Genomic DNA, 22704 nt, shown 5'->3' on the forward strand with positions numbered 1-22704 from the left:
TTCTAATCCGTTTTCGATGAATTTTTTTTTTCAAATTTAAGTTCTTTCAGTTAGCTTTCAAATGCAATTGGTCTCATACAATAATATTGAGTTTAAAGCCCCGAAACAGTCCATCAAATACGGACTGTCCAGGCTGAAAAAAATTTCTTAAATGAAAAAAATGAATTTAACCCATTTTACATTTTGCCAAAATCCAAGATTCAAATTAGTATTTAGGAAACATAAAACATAAATTATGATACTTGTTTTGCATGTTTTTTTATGCATGATCATCTCCAAGAATCATGCACAACGCATCCATCAAAACTAAATATCATAAGAAAAGTTTGTTAAAACTTGTACAAGATGGCTCGGATACCACTGTTGGAGTATGATACAAATTCAAAGCGAGCGGAAGCATTTTTAAAATGTAACATCCCGCCTTTTTCCGTTTACTTTTCTGTTAAACTATTTAAAACTCCGTTATATGTTTATAACATCTCCCGTTAATACGCGTTTTAAATTATCATGTTTAGGTAATTTAACGCACCCGCAACCGAACTCGAGGGACTAGTTTCGCCAAAATACTAAAGTGGTTACTAGCCTTTTGACTAAGTCAACCACCTCCCCACCATTTTCCATTTCATTTTCTCTTTTTCCTAATTACTTCCACTCTTTCTCTAAATTCATCAAAAAGCAAATCTTCATCCATATTCAATCGATCAAGCTTCGGGCCAAACAAATTACATATTTGAACTCCTCGTGATCTCCTCTTCGATTCCATACCGATTTCATCAAATTTGGGTAACTTTCTAAAATCACTAATTTTATGTGTTCTTGAGATTTTTGAGTTAAAAGGTTGTTAATTAGTGTCTATGGCTCAAGTCTAGTATGATTATGTGTTTTGTATGCTTGTTCTTGCTATTTTGGTGTAACTAGTTCATATTGAAAGAATGCTTGCTTAATCTTGAGTTTTAGATGTTCATATGTTGTTTAATGATGAAAGTTCATGATTTAATTGTGTTCCTAACATCACTAGCTTCAAATTGGTATGTAGGTTGACATAGATTAGTTTCATATGCAAGATTGTTGAATTTGTGATTTTGAGTTAGGGTTTGATAGAAGTAAATTGAATTTTGATGCTTTAAATGCTTGATAATGTTAATTGTAAGTGTTAGGTTGTGTTGTATGCTTAATTACCTTCGAAACGGCGTATCGTTCATGTAATTTGGTTGCCAAATCATTAAATTGCATTTATGACTTGTATGCATTGAATGGAGAACATTAATTGCGGTTTTTGGTTGTTGCAAGTAGAAGTTTGATTGATGAGATGTGTTTAGTTGCATTCCTCGTCAAAATACCTTTCCAACGATGTATGATAGGCGTTATAAGTGTTTGCGGGTCAAGTGTTGTGTTAGAAAAGGTTTTGGTTCGTGCACACTTGGAAAAACTGACCAGAATTCTCTGCCCAGGTAGTGGCGCGGCGCGCCACATCCCCGCGCGGCGCGCAGAATCACCTGGCCAGATTCTGACCTCTTGGACCCATTTCACGTGAAATGTTTGACTAGCTACCGACCTCCGATTCACATGAAACTTGTTTTAATATACTTGTATATGAATAATTAGCATAGAAAATTTGTCCGGGACCCGACCCGAACATGTTGACTTTTTCGTTGACTTTGACCCGACCAAGTTTGACTTTTTGTCAAACTTAACCAATTAATTATGCAATCTTTCTAACATGATTCTATACTTGTATCTTGCATGAAACTTGACAATTTGCTTCACATGCTACATAATCGAGTCGTGTCGAGCCATAGGACTAATTGAACATCTTTGACCCTTCGTGACTATCGTTATTGATACAACCTATTTGTTTAGGTCGAGACTAGCATTGTTCTTTGCACGTTTACTTGTTGAAGTACTATTACACTCTTGCAATCAAAGGTGAGATCATAGTCCCACTTTTACTCTTTTGCACTTACATTTGGGATGAGAAAAACATAAACGTTTCTTTATACTAAGTGAACACAAGTACAGGAAAACAAACATTCTACATACGAGTTTGAACAAAAATCCTCAATTCAATTATCATTAGTTACACTTGCCGAGTGTAAGCGAGAACTTATGTTATATGGCCATATGGGTTTGACAAACCCTCATTCAAACGGTTCGCTACCGTTTACGAATGAAATGTATTTTCGAGAAACAGTGTATGTTCTAACACTATTGTGATGGGGTTCTATGGAAGGAATGTTAAGCATTGATAATTGGGTGCTCGTGAAACGAACTTTTGGAATGTATTACTATTATCTCATGGTTGCAAATCTTGTGGTTCACTTGTACTTACTTACTTAAACCTATGATTTCACCAACATTTTCGTTGACAGATTTCTATGTTTTTCTCAGGTCCTTGAACGATACATGATACATGCTTCCGCTCATTATTTTGATACTTGCATTGGATGTCGAGTATATATGCATACATGGAGCGTCTTTTGGCTACTTTTAAATTGTGTCGCATAAGTTTCATTTGTACTTAAAACTTTGTATCGTAACTTGTGGTGGAACTATTCTTGTAAACTTTGAACAATCTTTACATTTGAAATGAATGCGACATATCTTTTGGTCAAACGTTGTTTTAAAGACTTATGACCACGTAACGGGACCTAAGTAGACGGCGCCGTCAATGACGATTTTGTCGGGTCGCTACAGATGGTATCAGAGCGTTGGTTGTAGGGATTTAGAGTTCATTGGTGTCAACCTCGAGTCATAGGGTACATTGGTGAGTCTAGACTACAACCGGCATATAGACTTGAAGTAGGAATTACTTGACTACTTGTGCATTTATACTCGAACACTTCTACTCCTATCTACTCTTAGTTCATCTTAATCTCACTTTGTTTAATTTGATTGACACGCCACTTTGACTATATGAAATGATGTCGAATGCACATATGAATTAGGGTAATATAATTTCCGGGATTATATTACGGTGACTCATATGAACGTTCCGACATTATGACATAAAGAATTTAAGGCGAGTCGAGGAAAAACTTCTCTTTATCTTTATTCTATATCACGATTAGTATTATTGAGAATACTAATCAATGATATTCTTGTGTCTTGAAGGAACAATGGCTCCTCGTCGTGTACGCCGCAATGAAACTCCCGAACAAGCTCTCGAACGGATGATAGCCACCGCCGTAGATGCGGCCATGGCCGGTCACTCATCCAACAACAATAATAATAAAAACCACAACAACAACAACAACAACAATGGAGCCGGAAACTCAAACGAGGGATGCTCCTATAAAGCTTTCATGGGGTGCAAACCTCACACTTTTGATGGAACCGGGGGACCGGTCGTGCTCACCCGATGGTTTGAGCAAACGGAAGCCGTCTTTAGCATAAGCGGTTGTCGGGACCAAGACAAGGTCAAATACTCCACTCACACCTTCTCCGGTGTCGCTCTTACATGGTGGAATACTTATGTACAATCGGTGGGTACCGATGAAGCTCACGCCCTCTCTTGGGCCGACTTGAGGGAAAAGATGATTGTCGAATATTTCCCTCGTGAAGAAACCCGAAGGCTCGAACAAGAGCTAAGAACTTTAAAGGCGATCGGAAATGATCTCAAGGCTTACAATCAACGATTTTCCGAACTAGCCTTGATGTGCCCAAATCTTGTGAACCCCGAAGCTTTAAGGGTTGAACTTTACATGGATGGTCTTCCAAAGAGTATCAAACACGGAGTAATGTCATCCAAACCCACTAATCATCAAGAAGCTTTGAACATGGCCCGCAAATTGATAGAAACGGTTGACGAAATCGTAGTTCTGGCACCTAAGGCCGAGGATAAATCGGGCGGCAACAAAAGAAAGTGGGAACCCTCCCAATCAAACAACAACAACTTTGCTAAGAAGCCTTACACCTCCGACGGCAAGAAGGGTTATGCCGGGAACCTACCTCTTTGCAACAAATGCAACAAACATCACTTTGGCGAATGTAGTAAGTTAATTTGCCACCGGTGCCAAGGAGTTGGTCATAAGGCCAACAATTGTAAAAGTGCCACTCCCGTCGCTCGAAAGTGGCCCAATGCACCAAAGACGGGCACTTGTTATGAATGTGGCCAAACGGGCCATTATAGAAATGCATGCCCGAAGAGGAAAGATAACACCAATACGCACGGCCAAGCTTTCAACATCAACACCGAGGAAGCCCGGGATGACACTGAACTAGTCACGGGTACGTTTCTTCTCAACAATTCTTATGTCTCTTGCTTATTCGATTCGGGTGCCGATAAATGCTTTGTATCCAAGACTTTGACTCATTCTTTTAGCACTCTACCTCTTCCATTAGATACCACTTATACCATTGAAGTGGCTAACGGGAAACTATTAAGTGCCGACACATATTACCGGGGGTGTACGTTAAACATTTTGGGTAAGGAATTTGAAATTGACTTGATACCCATGGAACTAGGAAGCTTTGATGTAATAATCGGTATGAATTGGTTAGTCAAAACGAAATCTCACATCCTTTGTGATCTTAACGCAATCCGAATTCCTATCGAGAATGGTGAACCTTTGATTGTTTATGGCGATAAGAGTTGCACCAGACTCAACCTAGTTTCGTGCCTTAAATTTAGAAAACTACTCCGTAAGGGTTGTTTTGCGATCCTTGCCCACGTTAAGAAAGTCGAGTCCGATGAGAAGCATATCAATGATGTGCCAATTGTTAGTGACTTTTCCGATGTATTTCTCGACGAATTGCCGGGTCTTCCACCTCATCGACCGGTTGAATTCCAAATCGATCTTATTCCGGGAGCCGCACCCGTAGCACGTGCACCATATAGACTCGCTCCATCCGAAATGCAAGAATTGCAAAGTCAAATCCAAGAACTACTTGATCGTGGTTTTATCCAACCTAGCCATTCACCATGGGGCGCTCCGATTTTGTTTGTTAAAAAGAAAGACGGATCCCTACGAATGTGCATTGACTATCGTGAACTAAACAAATTGACGGTTAAGAACCGATATCCTCTTCCTCGCATCGATGACCTCTTTGATCAACTACAAGGGTCTTGTGTATATTCGAAAATCGATCTCCGCTCGGGTTATCATCAATTGAGGGTTAAGGGGGAAGATGTCTCCAAAACCGCTTTCCGAACTCGTTATGGTAGTTATGAATTCCTTGTCATGCCATTTGGTCTCACTAACGCACCGGCGGTGTTCATGGATCTTATGAACCGCGTGTGCAAACCGTATCTCGATAAATTCGTTATTGTGTTCATCGATGACATATTGATCTATTCTAAAAATGAAGAAGAGCACGAACAACATCTCCGACTTGTGCTTGAACTCTTGAGACAAGAACGACTTTATGCCAAATTCTCCAAGTGTGAATTTTGGTTAAAGGAAGTTCAATTTCTTGGTCATGTTGTAAGTGATCAAGGTATTAAAGTCGATCCCACAAAAATCGAAGCCATTAGTAAATGGGAGACTCCTACTACTCCTACTCAAATTCGTCAATTCTTGGGTCTCGCCAGATACTATCGTAAATTCATCAAGGATTTCTCCCTAATCGCTCGTCCTTTAACCGCGTTAACTCACAAGGAACGAAAATTCGTTTGGACATCCGAACAAGAAACCGCTTTCCAAATCTTGAAGACTAAACTAACCACCGCTCCTATCTTGTTACTTTCCGAAGGCAATGATGATTTTGTTGTATATTGTGATGCCTCGAAAAACGGTTATGGGTGTGTACTAATGCAACGAAAGAAAGTCATTGCTTATGCCTCTCGACAACTCAAGGTTCACGAACGAAACTACACGACACATGATCTTGAACTCGGTGCCGTCATCTTTGCACTTAAGCTATGGAGACATCATCTTCTTGGTACCAAGAGTACTATCTTTACCGATCACAAAAGTCTCCAACATATCTTCGATCAAAAGCAACTAAACATGAGACAACGAAGGTGGATTGAAACCTTAAACGATTACGATTGCGAGCTTCGTTACCATCCCGGGAAGGCAAATGTAGTAGCTGATGCCTTAAGTCGAAAAGAAAGAGCGGTGCCTCTTCGTGTCCGAGCCTTAAACATCACCATCCACACAAACCTTAATAGCCAAATTCGGGTAGCCCAAGATGAGGCTCTCAAGGATGAAAACCTTTCACACGAGCTCTTGAACATTCTCGTCTCTCGATTCGAAATTAGGGAGACCGGACTCCGATATTACGCCGGAAGGATTTGGGTGCCTAGTTATGGGGACCTACGAAGCCTTATTTTAGATGATGCCCATAAGTCACGATACTCGATTCACCCCGGTGCCAATAAGATGTACCACGACCTTAAACAACTATATTGGTGGCCGAACATCAAAAGGGACGTAGCTACTTATGTTTCCAAGTGTTTGACATGTTCCAAAGTCAAAGCCGAACACCAAAGACCGTCCGGACTACTTCAACAACCCGAGATCCCGCAATGGAAGTGAGAAAGGATAACGATGGATTTTATCACCAAGCTACCAAAAACGACGGGCGGTTATGATACCATTTGGGTTATTGTTGACCGTCTCACCAAATCCGCACACTTCCTTGCCATGAAAGAAACGGACAAAATGGAGAAACTTGCACAACTTTACCTTAAGGAGATCGTAGCCCGATACGGTGTACCTTTATCGATTATCTCCGACCGAGATGGCCGTTTCGTTTCTAGATTTTGGCGTACATTGCAAGAAGCGTTGGGAACGCGTTTAGACATGAGCACCGCATATCATCCTCAAACCGATGGACAAAGCGAACGTACAATTCAAACCTTAGAGGACATGTTACGAGCTTGCGTGGTTGATTTCGGAAAAGCTTGGGACAAGCACTTACCTTTCGCCGAGTTCTCTTACAACAATAGTTATCACGCGAGTATAGAGGCCGCACCTTTTGAAGCGCTATATGGCCGAAAATGTCGTTCACCTCTTTGTTGGGCCGAGGTAGGTGACGTGCAAATCACCGGACCCGAACTCATTCACGAAACCACCGAGAAAATCGTTCAAATCCGAGATAGGCTTAGGACGGCCCGAAGTCGTCAAAAGTGCTATACCGACAAAAGACGCAACGACCTTGAATTTCAATTCGGTGACCGAGTAATGTTAAAAGTCGCACCTTGGAAAGGTGTAATCCGTTTTGGGAAACTCGGGAAGCTAAATCCGCGGTATATCGGTCCTTTCGAAATCTTGGAGCGTATTGGAACTGTTGCTTATCGTTTAGATCTTCCGCCTCAATTGAACTCCGTTCATCCTACCTTCCATGTAGCTAACTTGAAAAAGTGTCTTGCCGAACCCGATATCATCATCCCTCTCGAAGAACTTACTATTAATGACAAACTCCATTTTGTGGAGGAACCGGTTGAAATTGTGGACTACGTCGAGAAGGAATTAAAACAAAGCCGGATCCCGATTGTTAAGGTCCGTTGGAACGCCAAAAGGGGACCCGAGTTTACTTGGGAAAGAGAAGATCAAATGCGAAAGAAACACCCTCATCTATTCCCGGTTCCGAAATCGTCGGATTCCGAGGAGGAAACAACGATTACTACGCCTGCTTAAATTTCGGGACGAAATTTCTTTTAAGGAGTAGCTAATGTAACATCCCGCCTTTTTCCGTTTACTTTTCCGTTAAACTATTTAAAACTCCGTTATATGTTTATAACATCTCCCGTTAATACGCGTTTTAAATTATCATGTTTAGGTAATTTAACGCACCCGCAACCGAACTCGAGGGACTAGTTTCGCCAAAACACTAAAGTGGTGACTAGCCTTTTGACTAAGTCAACCACCTCCCCACCATTTTCCATTTCATTTTCTCTTTTTCCTAATTACTTCCACTCTTTCTCTAAATTCATCAAAAAGCAAATCTTCATCCATATTCAATCGATCAAGCTTCGGGCCAAACAAATTACATATTTGAACTCCTCGTGATCTCCTCTTCGATTCTATACCGATTTCATCAAATTTGGGTAACTTTCTAAAATCACTAATTTTATGTGTTCTTGAGATTTTTGAGTTAAAAGGTTGTTAATTAGTGTCTATGGCTCAAGTCTAGTATGATTATGTGTTTTGTATGCTTGTTCTTGCTATTTTGGTGTAACTAGTTCATATTGAAAGAATGCTTGCTTAATCTTGAGTTTTAGGTGTTCATATGTTGTTTAATGATGAAAGTTCATGATTTAATTGTGTTCCTAACATCACTAGCTTCAAATTGGTATGTAGGTTGACATAGATTAGTTTCATATGCAAGATTGTTGAATTTGTGATTTTGAGTTAGGGTTTGATAGAAGTAAATTGAATTTTGATGCTTTAAATGCTTGATAATGTTAATTGTAAGTGTTAGGTTGTGTTGTATGCTTAATTACCTTCGAAACGGCGTATCGTTCATGTAATTTGGTTGCCAAATCATTAAATTGCATTTATGACTTGTATGCATTGAATGGGGAACATTAATTGCGGTTTTTGGTTGTTGCAAGTAGAAGTTTGATTGATGAGATGTGTTTAGTTGCATTCCTCGTCAAAATACCTTTCCAACGATGTATGATAGGCGTTATAAGTGTTTGCGGGTCAAGTGTTGTGTTAGAAAAGGTTTTGGTTCGTGCACACTTGGAAAAACTGACCAGAATTCTCTGCCCAGGTAGTGGCGCGGCGCGCCACATCCCCGCGCGGCGCGCAGAATCACCTGGCCAGATTCTGACCTCTTGGACCCATTTCACGTGAAATGTTTGACTAGCTACCGATCTCCGATTCACATGAAACTTGTTTTAATATACTTGTATATGAATAATTAGCATAGAAAATTTGTCCGGGACCCGACCCGAACATGTTGACTTTTTCGTTGACTTTGACCCGACCAAGTTTGACTTTTTGTCAAACTTAACCAATTAATTATGCAATCTTTCTAACATGATTCTATACTTGTATCTTGCATGAAACTTGACAATTTGCTTCACATGCTACATAATCGAGTCGTGTCGAGCCATAGGACTAATTGAACATCTTTGACCCTTCGTGACTATCGTTATTGATACAACCTATTTGTTTAGGTCGAGACTAGCATTGTTCTTTGCACGTTTACTTGTTGAAGTACTATTACACTCTTGCAATCAAAGGTGAGATCATAGTCCCACTTTTACTCTTTTGCACTTACATTTGGGATGAGAAAAATATAAACGTTTCTTTATACTAAGTGAACACAAGTACAGGAAAACAAACATTCTACATACGAGTTTGAACAAAAATCCTCAATTCGATTATCATTAGTTACACTTGCCGGGTGTAAGCGAGAACTTATGTTATATGGCCATATGGGTTTGACAAACCCTCATTCAAACGGTTCGCTACCGTTTACGAATGAAATGTATTTTCGAGAAACAGTGTATGTTCTAACACTATTGTGATGGGGTTCTATGGAAGGAATGTTAAGCATTGATAATTGGGTGCTCGTGAAACGAACTTTTGGAATGTATTACTATTATCTCATGGTTGCAAATCTTGTGGTTCACTTGTACTTACTTACTTAAACCTATGATTTCACCAACGTTTTCGTTGACAGATTTCTATGTTTTTCTCAGGTCCTTGAACGATACATGATACATGCTTCCGCTCATTATTTTGATACTTGCATTGGATGTCGAGTATATATGCATACATGGAGCGTCTTTTGGCTACTTTTAAATTGTGTCGCATAAGTTTCATTTGTACTTAAAACTTTGTATCGTAACTTGTGGTGGAACTATTCTTGTAAACTTTGAACAATCTTTACATTTGAAATGAATGCGACATATCTTTTGGTCAAACGTTGTTTTAAAGACTTATGACCACGTAACGGGACCTAAGTAGACGGCGCCGTCAATGACGATTTTGTCGGGTCGCTACATAAAACTTTACAAAATCATACTCTTCCACGGATCATTGTACAAAACTTTAGCAAACAAAACAAAATTAACGAAATTAAACAAGAGAAGATTAGAATACAACCTTTGTAGCCTTTTGAAGATCGAATCTGAAAAACTCAAAGAAGAGTTTCTCTAAACGGTAGACACCCAAAGTTCCAACCTTGTTTCAATCTATACCTTCTACTTAACGGATCTTTTCTTTTTCCTTATTTCCACCAAAACCGAACCCAATTATAGATCTCAAGTATTTTGGTTACTTGAAAAAGAGAAAGAGAAATATCATTTTGTATGTGTGTTTTTGTATCTCAAGTTTCTATATCTTTTCAATACCAAGATTTGGTATTATATAGAATTAAATTGATACAATAATACATATAATACAAATATAAAGATTTTGAAAGATTTTGAAAAATTTGCAAAATCAAATCTTTATATAAAATAAGATTTACAACTCAAATCAAATCTTATTTATATCAAATCAAATCTTATATATTATATAAAATATGATTATAGTACAAATCTTTATATAAAATAAGATTTATAAATCAAATCAAATCTTATTTATATCAAATCAAATCTTATATATTATATAAAATATGATTTGCAAAATCTAATCAAATCTCTACATATTTAGATTTGTAAGTATATGTACACACATAAAAAAAAACTTACTTAATTTATTAAACCATTAACTATGATTAATAAATTAATTTCCGATTAGAAGGTATATCAAACAATTTACGATTGGCCTTTGTGTGTGACCGAATAGGATAAATGGACTTTTATTATTTAATGTCATGGGCATATCTTCGGAATATATGTACCATGGTCAAACCACGATCGAACCGTAGTCAACCCGAGAACATATTTCTAACAGAGACTACCAACCATCGAAGTTGTAAATAGATGTTTGAAATTAAATCCTTTATGAATAGAAAGTCTTGTCAGGTTGGGTAACTCCAGTTGTCTCCACTTATTGTTCTTCCATAAATACTCCAAACTGAACATGTCTTCTAAGACCACTTCTCTTAATTTTGGAGGTTTCACAACACTAGTTTGTGATTCGTTGTTAAATTCACCATCGGTCACTTCCAATGCTACTTCAAATATATTCTTTACCGAAGCACAACTCTTTGCATGAATCTTTTCAAGATTTTGCAAATGTAGCAACTCGTTGAATGCAATAATCACTTCACCATTGTCAGCATTTTCCACATTCATTTCCTTAATATCTTGTAAAGAGCGAGGTTTCTCTTCATTTGAAATAGCAGGGTAGGAGCCTGTAATGTCTAAACTTGGGGATGGGGTCTGCACAAAAAAAAAAAAATAAAATAAAAAAAAATAATGATTATTAAAATATTTAATTAATTCAAGAGTCTCCAAATAAATATTTATGTTGGGTATCAATATCACGTAATATAGTATAGATAAGCTCTCTTGTGCATTAGAGCTTGTTTGCGCTTCAATGTATATGTAACATTCGTTTGTATATATATGCTTTCATGTTGGATTATAGATTAGGTTATGTTGGATTATAGATTAGGAGATGGTGGTAATATACTTTAATACTTACGATGTATGGTGGTATACTGATGGTGATTGGTCAATGGTCAATGGCAGGTCATATATCACATTTCTCTCTCTTTTCAAAACTCATTGATTTATACACATTTACCGATCATATGTTTCGAACTTGAATTACGTCAGTAGTTAAAGAGATGCAATACCTTGTTTCATCATGAAGGAAATCCACTAGCATATCCTCTACTGAAAGAACAAGGTGCTTGCAACAAAGATTGTCCTTTACAAGAAAAGCTACTTCATCTACCTGCAATTTTAGTTGCAATTAAACCACATGTAATTATCAGATAAAAATAATGATGACTATTGATCTAACAGACATTAATGCTAGTTAATATAACATATTTAAATGTTATTCTAACAGACATTAAAATAAACAACATTGAAATAGACAACAGAAACAACAATGTAAATAAAATAAACGGAAAAACTGTGCATTAATGGAAGGCTAAAAGCAAATATGCTACCGAGCGTTTTGACCATTTTCAAAAAATGATTTGACCATAACATGATTTCCGATTGCCAGAGTACAATGCTAGTTATCTTACACTAGCTTAGTGTAATAGTACAGATAAACTTATGGTACAAAATATCGATGAAAAAATGAATGACAGGAATACAGTTTAGGATGTAATAATCATATACATGTGGGAGAAAGATACAACTCACTCAAACAAAGTACACCTCCAACCAACTATATTGACACTAGGATAAAGTATAACAGTATGCAAGTTTGATGAATCTATATGTAAGACTGCAAACACCAAGCTCTTCCTAACAATCGCGGGCATAGCCCAACGGTTCCCCACATATTCTTTGAGTTATGGGATAGGGAGAGGTCATGTTTGATCCTTAGAGATGACATGATTTTCTTTAAACCATTATTGGTGGTATATATTGACCCTATAGGAAGGTTTTACCGGATTCGTTCACGGACCTCTACCTGGAACACTGCCCGAATGGATGTGTTCCCGGGTACCGTCGATCGGATTTCCGCCCGAACGTGTGTGTTACATGCAAACGATGAAAGTCGTTGAAATAAATGATCCACTAATGACAAAAAATCGTAGTTGAAAAAAAAACATCTTATAATTTATTATGCAATTAAAAAAACAGATATTTAAGTCAAAGACTTCATATCCATAAGAAAAGAATTAACCCCCCCCCCCCACACACACACACACACTTACCCTGCAAACTTATTTATTATGCAATTAAAAAAAGAGAAATTCTAAAACCACTCAATTTTCACACAATTAAATCACACGATGACATGGATGGTTGACGTGTACATCCATGTTAGCCTTATACCTTCCACGTTAAATAACCACTTCCCTTTATTTTTGGTATATTATATCAACTTTTTAATTAATAATCCTTTCCATATACAATTAATAGCAACTAATTACTTATTAGCTTCTGGTTGAAACTTTCACCAAAAAAATTCAGCAATAAAGTTTGGCTTCTGGTTGGATATTTGTTATTTGGTACTAAAAAATTTTCTGTTCTTTATCTTTTCAAGATTTCCCAGCTCCTGTTGTGTGCTTGATTCTCAGTTAGTTTTCTCCATACAATTGTTGATGGAGTTGAACATATTTGTGGATGAAGCAACAAAGTTTAAAGCTAAATTGATGTCTATTGTTACATATAAAATATATAGTAATCCGTTTGTATCACATGTATACGAATTTGAATATTGATCATCAATTGTTATTTGCAAATAATTCCTATCTCACGAACTGACAAGAGCTCTATATAAAAATAGCAATTAAACACCCTCAATAATTTTTAGAGTTACGTTCAAGAGCTTTATATAATAAAAAGAGATTAATGATTTTAAAGAAATTTAACTTTTGGGGAAGAAAGAGATTAACTTTTGGGGAAGAAGGAGATTCTAGCATTTTAGGTGAGAAGGATAAAAAGGTTATTAGTTGGGTATCATTTTATTATTTGAATATAATATATATATATATATATATATATATATATATATATATATATATATATATATAAATCAAAAAGTTTTTCTTGATTATGGTTAAAAGTTATTTATGAATGTATATATATGTGTGTATATATATATATATATATATATATATATATATATATATATATATATATATATATAATAAATATAAATATAAATATAAATATTATTTTATTCTGGGCCGATAACTTGAAGTCTCTCCTACTGTCTGAGGCTATCCATCTTGAACTTGGGTAGGTTATTTTCATTTTATGAGAATCGACTTCATATTTTAATATATTTATATAATAATATTTATTTATTTACTGTATACGTAAGACAGTAATTATGAGCATAAAACTATATTACTAGATTTATATGGGGTAAGCTTAAAGACAACTATAGGATACGTTCATCAATTTTAAGTACTCTTATTTTGCTGAAATGACTAACAACTTTTCTAAAATCAAACTCGCGGATTACATTTTTATAAATAATAATAATAATTGTATATAATATTTATAAAATAATATAACTTTTACGTCGTATATAATTTAAATAAAATTAAAAACATATTAAACGCACGGGCTCTAAAATCAACACAACGGGCTCTTACACTCAATTTTTTTTAAATATGTCAACACCATGGGCTCTTAAATAATTCTTATACTTTATATTTTTTTAGTATCACTATTATACTTATTTTCGAACGAATGTATCTTTTTGTTCGCCGCGAGTTAAGTTCCACCGTCATCACCGTTCAATTCGAAATAATTTTACGAACTAAACGCAATAAGCTGTATTCGACACGGAGCTTCGATGCACTACCAATGGAGCATTTCTTTTTTAGCAAAAATATGAAAGTGATTTGTATTTACACTTTAAGTCCTTGAAATATTTGTGAACATGCAAATATAAATATTATAATATTAATTATACATGACGACTCCCTTGAATACCCTTATTTTGGTGAAATGACTAACAACTTTTCTAAAATTAAACTTGCGAGTCACACTTTTATTAAAAAAATAATAATTGTATATAATATTTGTAAAATAATATAACTTTTACGTCGTATATAATTTAAATAAAATTAAAAACATATTAAACACACGGGCTCTGAAATCAACACAACGGGCTCTTAAAGTCAAAAGAAAATTTGAAATTTGTCAACATCATGGGCTCTTAAATAATTCTTATACTTTATATTTTTTTAGTATCACTATTTATATACCGATATAAACTGCAAATTATACTTATTTGCACGGGTTTTTACACACCCGTGCAACGCACGGGCTCAAAAACCTAGTGTGTATATATATATATAATCAATTTAAAAAACGAGGTTAATAATACGGAGTATATAATTAACCAAATTAATAGGAATCGGTTACTTTTTTACGTGGAAGCTCAAGTGGACAACTCATACAACCATGTCAGCGTGTGAACTTTATTGTGTGAAAAATTTGAGTGGCTGTAGCATTTCTCTTTAAAAAAAAACAGATATTTAAGTCAAAGACTTCATATCCATAACAAAAGAATTAAGCATACTCCACACACACACACACACACACACACACACACACACACACACACACACCCCCCCCCTTCCCCTGCAAACTTCACATACATTACCCTGCAAACTACAACATTGATCACTAAATAAACCATGTAAGCATCAAAATTGGAATGAGTTGTGGCAAAGAAGATATTTACCATCGAGAATTGAGTGATACTCATGTTATAAATTAACAGTTTTATACCAATTTGTTGATTTTTCTGGTAATTTGATGAAACCCTAACTTCGTGTGAACGAAACTTTGATGATTTGGGATTCTTTTTAGTTTCTGGTTTCGTATGTGGAAGGATTTGTGTTTGACATTTAGATGACCTTTTAGACCCGGAGGCTCAAATTGGGCTAGTAAGGTAGTTCCTTTATAATTGGGCCAGTTTTTGAATTTACCATTTTGGCCTTTACCATGCTGTGAGGGTAAGCAGGTAAATAAATGGAAATTGGTCAAAATGCCTCTATTTCCGAAAATATTTAACAATATGCTCTCAGAAATTCGAAATTGCAAAATATGCTCTATGCTCACTCATAACGCACCACACATCATGAGTGTAAGTTGGTGTGTGATGTGTGGTGACCGGACATACTTGGTTTTTGATGCTATTATACTGATAAACACGCACCATGCATAACGCAACACGCACAATGCGTTTTGCTTCGTGCGTGATGCGTGTTTCCAGGGATTTATTTATTTATTCATGCTTTATACTTTTTAGGCGTTTCCCCTTTTTACAAACATTTAAGTGTCATATAATGGGCAATAAATGCATGAGATAGTGTGTAAAGCGTCGGCCTAAAGTTCCAGTTGGGAGTGCCAAGTTGACTAATTTCATAAAGTTGTTGGAGATAATCGGTTAAGGAAATGCACAATTTTAACGACCCGTCAAGGTACACTTGACGACCATCGTTATCTTGGTCCCACAGCTTGATCATAACTCTATATGAATTTAATAAATAACCTTGCATTCTTTATTTAAAAATGATTTCCTATAAAGGAAACCTATCAAAATATGTAAGTTTAGAAAAACCATACATTATTACTTAACCAAAAGTTGACCAAAACAAAGTCAACAGCATCCACTATTAAATGTATCAAAATAGAATGCAAGTTATTGTTTAACAAAAGCTGCCATCATAAATATGCAGACTCTCTAAGCACAGCGAAAGCAATCAATCATGAACCTGAGAATAACACATGCGAGTAACTGTCAACAAAAATGTTGAGTGAATTATAGGTTTAATATTGCAAATAATATTTAATTTAAACCATAAAAATTTATGTTTGAAAACATAAAAACTCCTTTTTGGACCACTAAATTATATATTAGAAAACATATAAAAACATTATTCCATTTTCCGTGAGCCACCTGGTAACCACTTAACCATTTATTTACCCTTGCCAAACACAATAAAAAAATATACACCGAACAAGTGTATCTACAACAAAATACGAAGTACTAAACATTCCGATTATAAATTGCTAGCGCGACTAGCTCGAAATGGGGTTGTCAAACCCGATAGATCTATCCGTAGGATTCGCGTTCACCAGTAGAAACCAGTGATTACAGTTATCAGACTAGGGAATATTTTTGTTCAACTCACAATGAATAATTTAAACCAACTTCCACATGTGTCCAAAAATATAAAATAAATTGCATGTATTCTCATCCCAAAAGATTTAAATAGAAAAATGGGACTATAACTCACCTTAATAGCAAATGAAGTAACCACACAAATATGCGAACAGCAAACGAAGTAAAGTGATCAGGAATGATCACAACGCCGACCTATAAATAAAGCAGGTCGATATAAATAACTAACTTAGGTCAAGTCTTAGTATGATAGCTATTGTACATGTTGCAAGTAGACATAGAACAATACTCAACATGCATCGGTTTGATCGGAACAGCGTACGGACACACACTTTCTATTTTTAGAAAGTTTCTATTTTTAGCAGGTTTCCATTTTTGGAAAGTTTCTATTTTAGGAAAGTTTCTATTTTTGAAAAGTTTCTATTTTTGGAAATTTTCTATTTTTGGAAAGTTTCTATTTTTGGAAATTTTCTATTTTTGGAAAGTTTCTATTTTTGGAAAGCATATAAGTTAGGAAAATTTCCTTAATTAGAAAGTCAACAAAAGTCAACTGAAAGTCAAAGTCAACCGAAAGTCAACTCAAAAGTCAACCTTGGTCAAACATAGTCAACGTTAATTTTAAAAGTGTAAGTTGTAATAATAATGTAAGTTATAATGTTTATTAAAGTTAAATATGTCTAATTATGTCATAACATAAGTTTAATTAAATTAAAATGAATTATTAATGTTAATATAAGTTTAAATGATATAATTAATATAACATAAGTATTTAATTAATTAATTAAAATTAGTCATAATATAAGTATTATTAATTAATAATAAATTTTAAATCATATCATAAGTATTATTAATTAATAATGATTTATTAATCATATCATAAGTTTCTAATTATAATTATTAAATCATAAGTATTTAATAATTAAATTATAATTAAATAATAACTAAGCCTTATAATAATTAAATAATTAATTAATCCTTATTATAAGTCTTATTATAATAATCTCATAATATAAGTTTAATACTTATCATAAGTATATTCCATTAATAATGAAAGTATTATTAATCACAAGTTTAATTAAAATGTTAATTAAATCATAAGTATTAATTAAATGATATAATAAATATATATCATAAGTCTTAAATAATAATAATAATTACTTTTTATATCATAAGTAATTTATTAATAATGAATTTCATTATTTATATCATAAGTCTTATTTAATAACCATAAGTTTTAGTTAAAAGTTCATCGGGTCGTATCTTGAGCCCCGGGTGTCGGTTTTCGGAGAACCTTACATATATCTCCGCCTAATCAAACCACCCGAAACTCTGGTACACTCAAGAACACACTAATAACAGTCCACAAGTCGTGGTGATCAGCCATGACACCACTTGGAACTTCAATTCAATCAAAAACGTGTTTTAGACGTAACGGGTGATTCGTGGCTCGGATTGAGATGACCCGAACATGAAAGTTCACCCCACCATCAGTCCTGACACACTAACACACCCTAAAGTCACCAATTATGGTCACAAAGTCGGACCAAACCTGGTTCATACCAATATCACAATTCAATCTTAACAAAATACCATTTTGATCGTATCTAGGGCTCCGGAAATCGAAACGACATGAATCCGGAGTCTAAAATTAATGTCTTGATGAGAGGAACTCATTTATATACTTTATTTTATGATCAACATCAGTTACAATATCAGAAACACACGAAAAAGCTGCTGTCCCAAAAACATCAAACCGAAAACATATGTTTACGAGTAATTCTACGCATACAATCAACATTACAACAACTAATAATCATCATACTAATAATATAAACATAAAATACAGAAAAATAAATAAAAATTAAAAGTTCTAGGGTTAGGGTTTATACCCTAATCAAGAAACAAGAAGTAGAATCGCGTAGAGAACGGAACGAGGAACGCGTTGATGTATAACAATGGATGATCCAAGCAAAATTAAATGATGATGATGATGATGTTTGGTGGTGATGATGTCACCTAAAAAAAAAAGGAGTTTGCATTCATAAATAAAGTGATGTCTAAACCAACATCGAATGTTTTACAATCCAAAAGCATGCTTCACTAAGTAGAAGCAAATAATAAGTGTATGTGACCACAATGGTCGTTACAAGTCATAGTTCAAAAGTACGAATGTTTGAATGCAAAATAAAGTAGTTCATGCGATAGCAACTCTAAGCAGCGGGTGTCTACAGCACAACTAGTACACAGCGGAAGCTAACCTCAAGCACCTGAGAAAAACATGCTTAAAAACGTCAACACAAAGGTTGGTGAGCTATAGTTTAAGTATAACAGTAAGTAAGGTAGGCCATGAGATTTCAGTGCTACAAAGAGCGTTTCAAAACAGTATGATAAAGTATATGTTAACCGTGGGCACTTGGTAACTAACTTAACGTTTATACCCCCTGAAAGTACACTTGGCAAGTGCGTATGTCTACGAAGTATTAAACACTCGTTAAATGCTAGTGCGACTAGCCCGAGTGAGGATGTCAAACCCTATGGATCCATATCTAAGATTCGCGTTCACGGTTCAAAAACCAATGATTAAACGTTACCGAGCTAAAGGGAATGTTTATGCCGTTGTATAACCCACACATATATAAGTTTAAGTACTCGTGCCTAGTATGTAAAACATAAAATGCGCATGTATTCTCAGTTCCCAAAATAGTTAAAGTAAAAAGGGAATGCTATAACTCACAATGATAATGTAGTCGTAAAGTCGAGTCGGGAAAAGTGTGCAAGTAATCGGTCCGAAGGTCCTCAACCTAAGGAAAATAGTACTAAGTCAGTAAATCGTTTTAATAGGTTTAAAAGTATGTATTTAAGGTCATAAAGGTCATCATCATTCATCATCAAACAAAAGGCGTAAAGTAGGTTTCGTTTATGAAAGTAGTTTAAAACAAAGACTGACTTCAGTCAGTCACCACGGCCTCTACCCTTACTGAAATAAGGTGAGACCAGTGGTCATGGATCCGTATATGAGTCCCTTAAGTGTGGTAAAATTTACAGAAGCAAACTCGTCTTTGTTTGACCGTGGCGACGGTCTAAGTGCGAGTAGGTCAGAAATTCCTGCACAACGTTAAAGGACATAGTGACGATCGGAGGGCCATAAATCCTAAACCGTAACTCGGATTAAGACGAGTCCTATATGAAAAGTTATCTACTCTAAAAGTTATATCTAAAAATCATGGTCTCAGTTGCCCAGGTCTACTGTTCCATTACAGAAACAGCAGGTCAGTAGGGTTTGGACAGAAACAGTAAGTTTAAGTGAGTTCCGGTGATCTTGGTGCTTGATGTTCATCATGGTTCTCATCCTTGATGCATATAGCTTCAAGTGTACAACTCAATGATGTATATACATTATCTTAACCAAGTATTGACCATCGTAACCCTAGTGCAAGTCTAAGACATGAAACACAACTCACTTAAGAGTTGCATGTAGTTTGATGAACCAAAGTTACATCAAAGTCTTAGGTTTGACACTTACATGAACTATAATAGAAATATTGAACTCTAAACTTGAAAATAAACTAACTAATCAAGATCTTAAGGTGTAGAACATGGTTCTTAGTTAGATCTTGAAGATCCAAGACCCAAAAGTCTAGATCAAGCATAAGTATACAAAGTTATATTTAAAGAAAACTTATTTGTGTGTTCTTTAACTTTCAAGGTTGACTTTTAGTTCAAGATTAAAGAGATCAAGGCTAACTTGTAGTTCTTGACCATTTAAACTAATTACATGAATTTAAAGTGCAAGAATGAAGAAGTAAACTAAGTAAACATGTAATTTGTTCATGGTTGTTCATACTTTAAAGATTCAAACCAAAGTTTGATCTTTAGAAAGTAAACTTTAAAGTTTACTTCATGAACTTCAAGTATGAGTTTAATCAACACATGAACTTGCAATCTTTTAAGAAAGTATATGTAGAATCATAACTAGTAAGTTATGTTCTTGAGTGTTCTTGATAAATACAAGATATTATGAAGAATCAAACTAGAAAGTTTATTCTTGTAACATGAAAGTAAGTAACAACAAGTAAGTAACTAAACAACATGAACAAATTTAACAACAAACAAATGATGATGAGATGCTTTAGAATTCGGTTTAGACAAGAGAGAAAAGAGAGAAAGAATGTTCAAGTTACTTACCAAAAACTAGAGAGAAAAGAGAGGAAAGTTGAGAGGATTTTTGCAAGTAAGTGTGTGTGTGAAGAATGAGGTTTACAAATGAACAAGTGATGTAAAAGAAAAGATTTTGAATCCCATCCCACCCTTGGTAACCTATGGCCTGCAGAAAAAAAGAAGGGGGAAAGAGTTGTTTGTTGGTTACAAGCATGTAAAGCTAAAAAGGTTGGTTATTAGATGGCCATGCATGGGGATTACATCTTAACTAGATTCCTAATACCTTAACCAACTAGTTCATGTTCAAGTAATACTTACAAGTGGGAGAGTGGGCTAGTTAGTCCATTTAGAAGGTAGGGTGGGCTTATAAACCCAAAGTCATAAGTCCATTACACTAATCAAAGCCCAAGTTCAATAATTCACAAGTTAAACCAATTAAAGTCCAAGTAACTAACTAACAACTTTAGTTAATTAAAATGATTAATAAACTTAATCATGAATGCAAATAATATCTAAAAATATTATTCGTGAAAGTTCCGGGTGTCACAAAGACGTTTCGGGCAATTAAAGTCAAGTTCGGGCAATCATGGCAACATGTAAATGTAATAACATACATTCGTTTTATCACACGTATTAATAATAGCAATTATTAATAAATAAACGTTAGAAAATCCAGGGTTGTTACATCTCAGCACGAAGCATCACTATAGATAACAAAATCATCATTACTCTCAGGTAGTGATAATATCGGTGCAGAAGTTAACTTCTTCTTCAGAGTCTGGAAAGCAGACTCTTGTTCACTCTTCCACTCGTACTTCTTCCCCTTATGCGTTAAAGCAGTCAGAGGTTTCGCTACTCGTGAAAACTCTTGAGTGAACCTTCTAAAATAGCCTGCCAAACCTAGGAACTGACGAATCTGAGTAGGAGTTTTTCGGAATTTCTCACTTCTCAATTGCCTCAATCTTGGCAGGATCAACTTGAATTCCCTGGTTACTAACAATATGTCCAAGGAATTGAACTTCTCTTAATCGGAAAGCACACTTAGAGAACTTGGCGTACAACTCTTCTTCTCTCAATAAATCAAGCACCAACTTCAAATGTTCTTCGTGCTCTTCATCACTCCTAGAATAAATAAGGATGTCGTCGATGAAAACAATAACGAATTTGTCCAGATAGGTTCTGCACACACGGTTCATGAGGTCCATGAACACAGCAGGTGCATTTGTTAATCCGAACGGCATAACAAGGAATTCGAAGTGACCATATCGGGTGCGAAAAGCGGTTTTCGGAACATCAGATTCTTTAACGCGCAATTGGTGATAACCAGAACGAAGATCAATCTTAGAATGAAGTTGATCGAACAGATCATCAATTCTCGGAAAAGGGTAACGATTCTTAATAGTACGCTTGTTTAACTCGCGATAATCAATACACAATCGGAACGAACCATCTTTCTTCTTGACAAACAAAATAGGAGCTCCCCAAGGGGACGAACTGGGACGAATGAAATATAGTTGCAACAATGAAGGAAGAAATATATGGAGTAGTCACATCGGTGGCATAGATATTTAAGGAAATTCTCTCAGAGGAGATAACGAGGATCATGGACTTCAAAGTAAATTTTCATTATACTTCCGAAAGGAAGATGTACGAAAGGTGTGATATTTCAATGAGAGTGAACTTCCTTGTACAATGAGCGAGGAAATCTAGGATTCATCCATATTCTTAAATTTATGTGAGGATGAAAAGAACGTGAATCATGGGTTATAAATAATGGCCGCCTCCAGGTGAGATGAATCTCCAAAAATAATTTCATGCACCTCAAAGTATTGGATCATAGGATTGATGTTTTCAAGGGTGTTGCGGTTGACAGCGAATATTGAGAGTAGAAACTCCTCAAACGGTCTAGTGTAAT

General features: G+C 35.4%; 1 protein-coding gene across 1 annotated transcript in view; it reads right to left on the bottom strand.

Moving 5' to 3' along the window:
- LOC139851522 (uncharacterized) overlaps positions 1-15347 on the bottom strand; it is a 158268-nt gene extending 142921 nt beyond the window's left edge. The window contains exon 1 of the mRNA XM_071840603.1: positions 15186-15347. The gene's annotated coding sequence lies outside the window, so the exon portion shown is untranslated. The remainder of the gene's footprint in view (positions 1-15185) is intronic.
- Positions 15348-22704: the final 7357 nt, after the last annotated feature.

Source organism: Rutidosis leptorrhynchoides, chromosome 6, assembly GCF_046630445.1.
Source record: "Rutidosis leptorrhynchoides isolate AG116_Rl617_1_P2 chromosome 6, CSIRO_AGI_Rlap_v1, whole genome shotgun sequence".
NCBI lineage: Eukaryota > Viridiplantae > Streptophyta > Magnoliopsida > Asterales > Asteraceae > Rutidosis > Rutidosis leptorrhynchoides.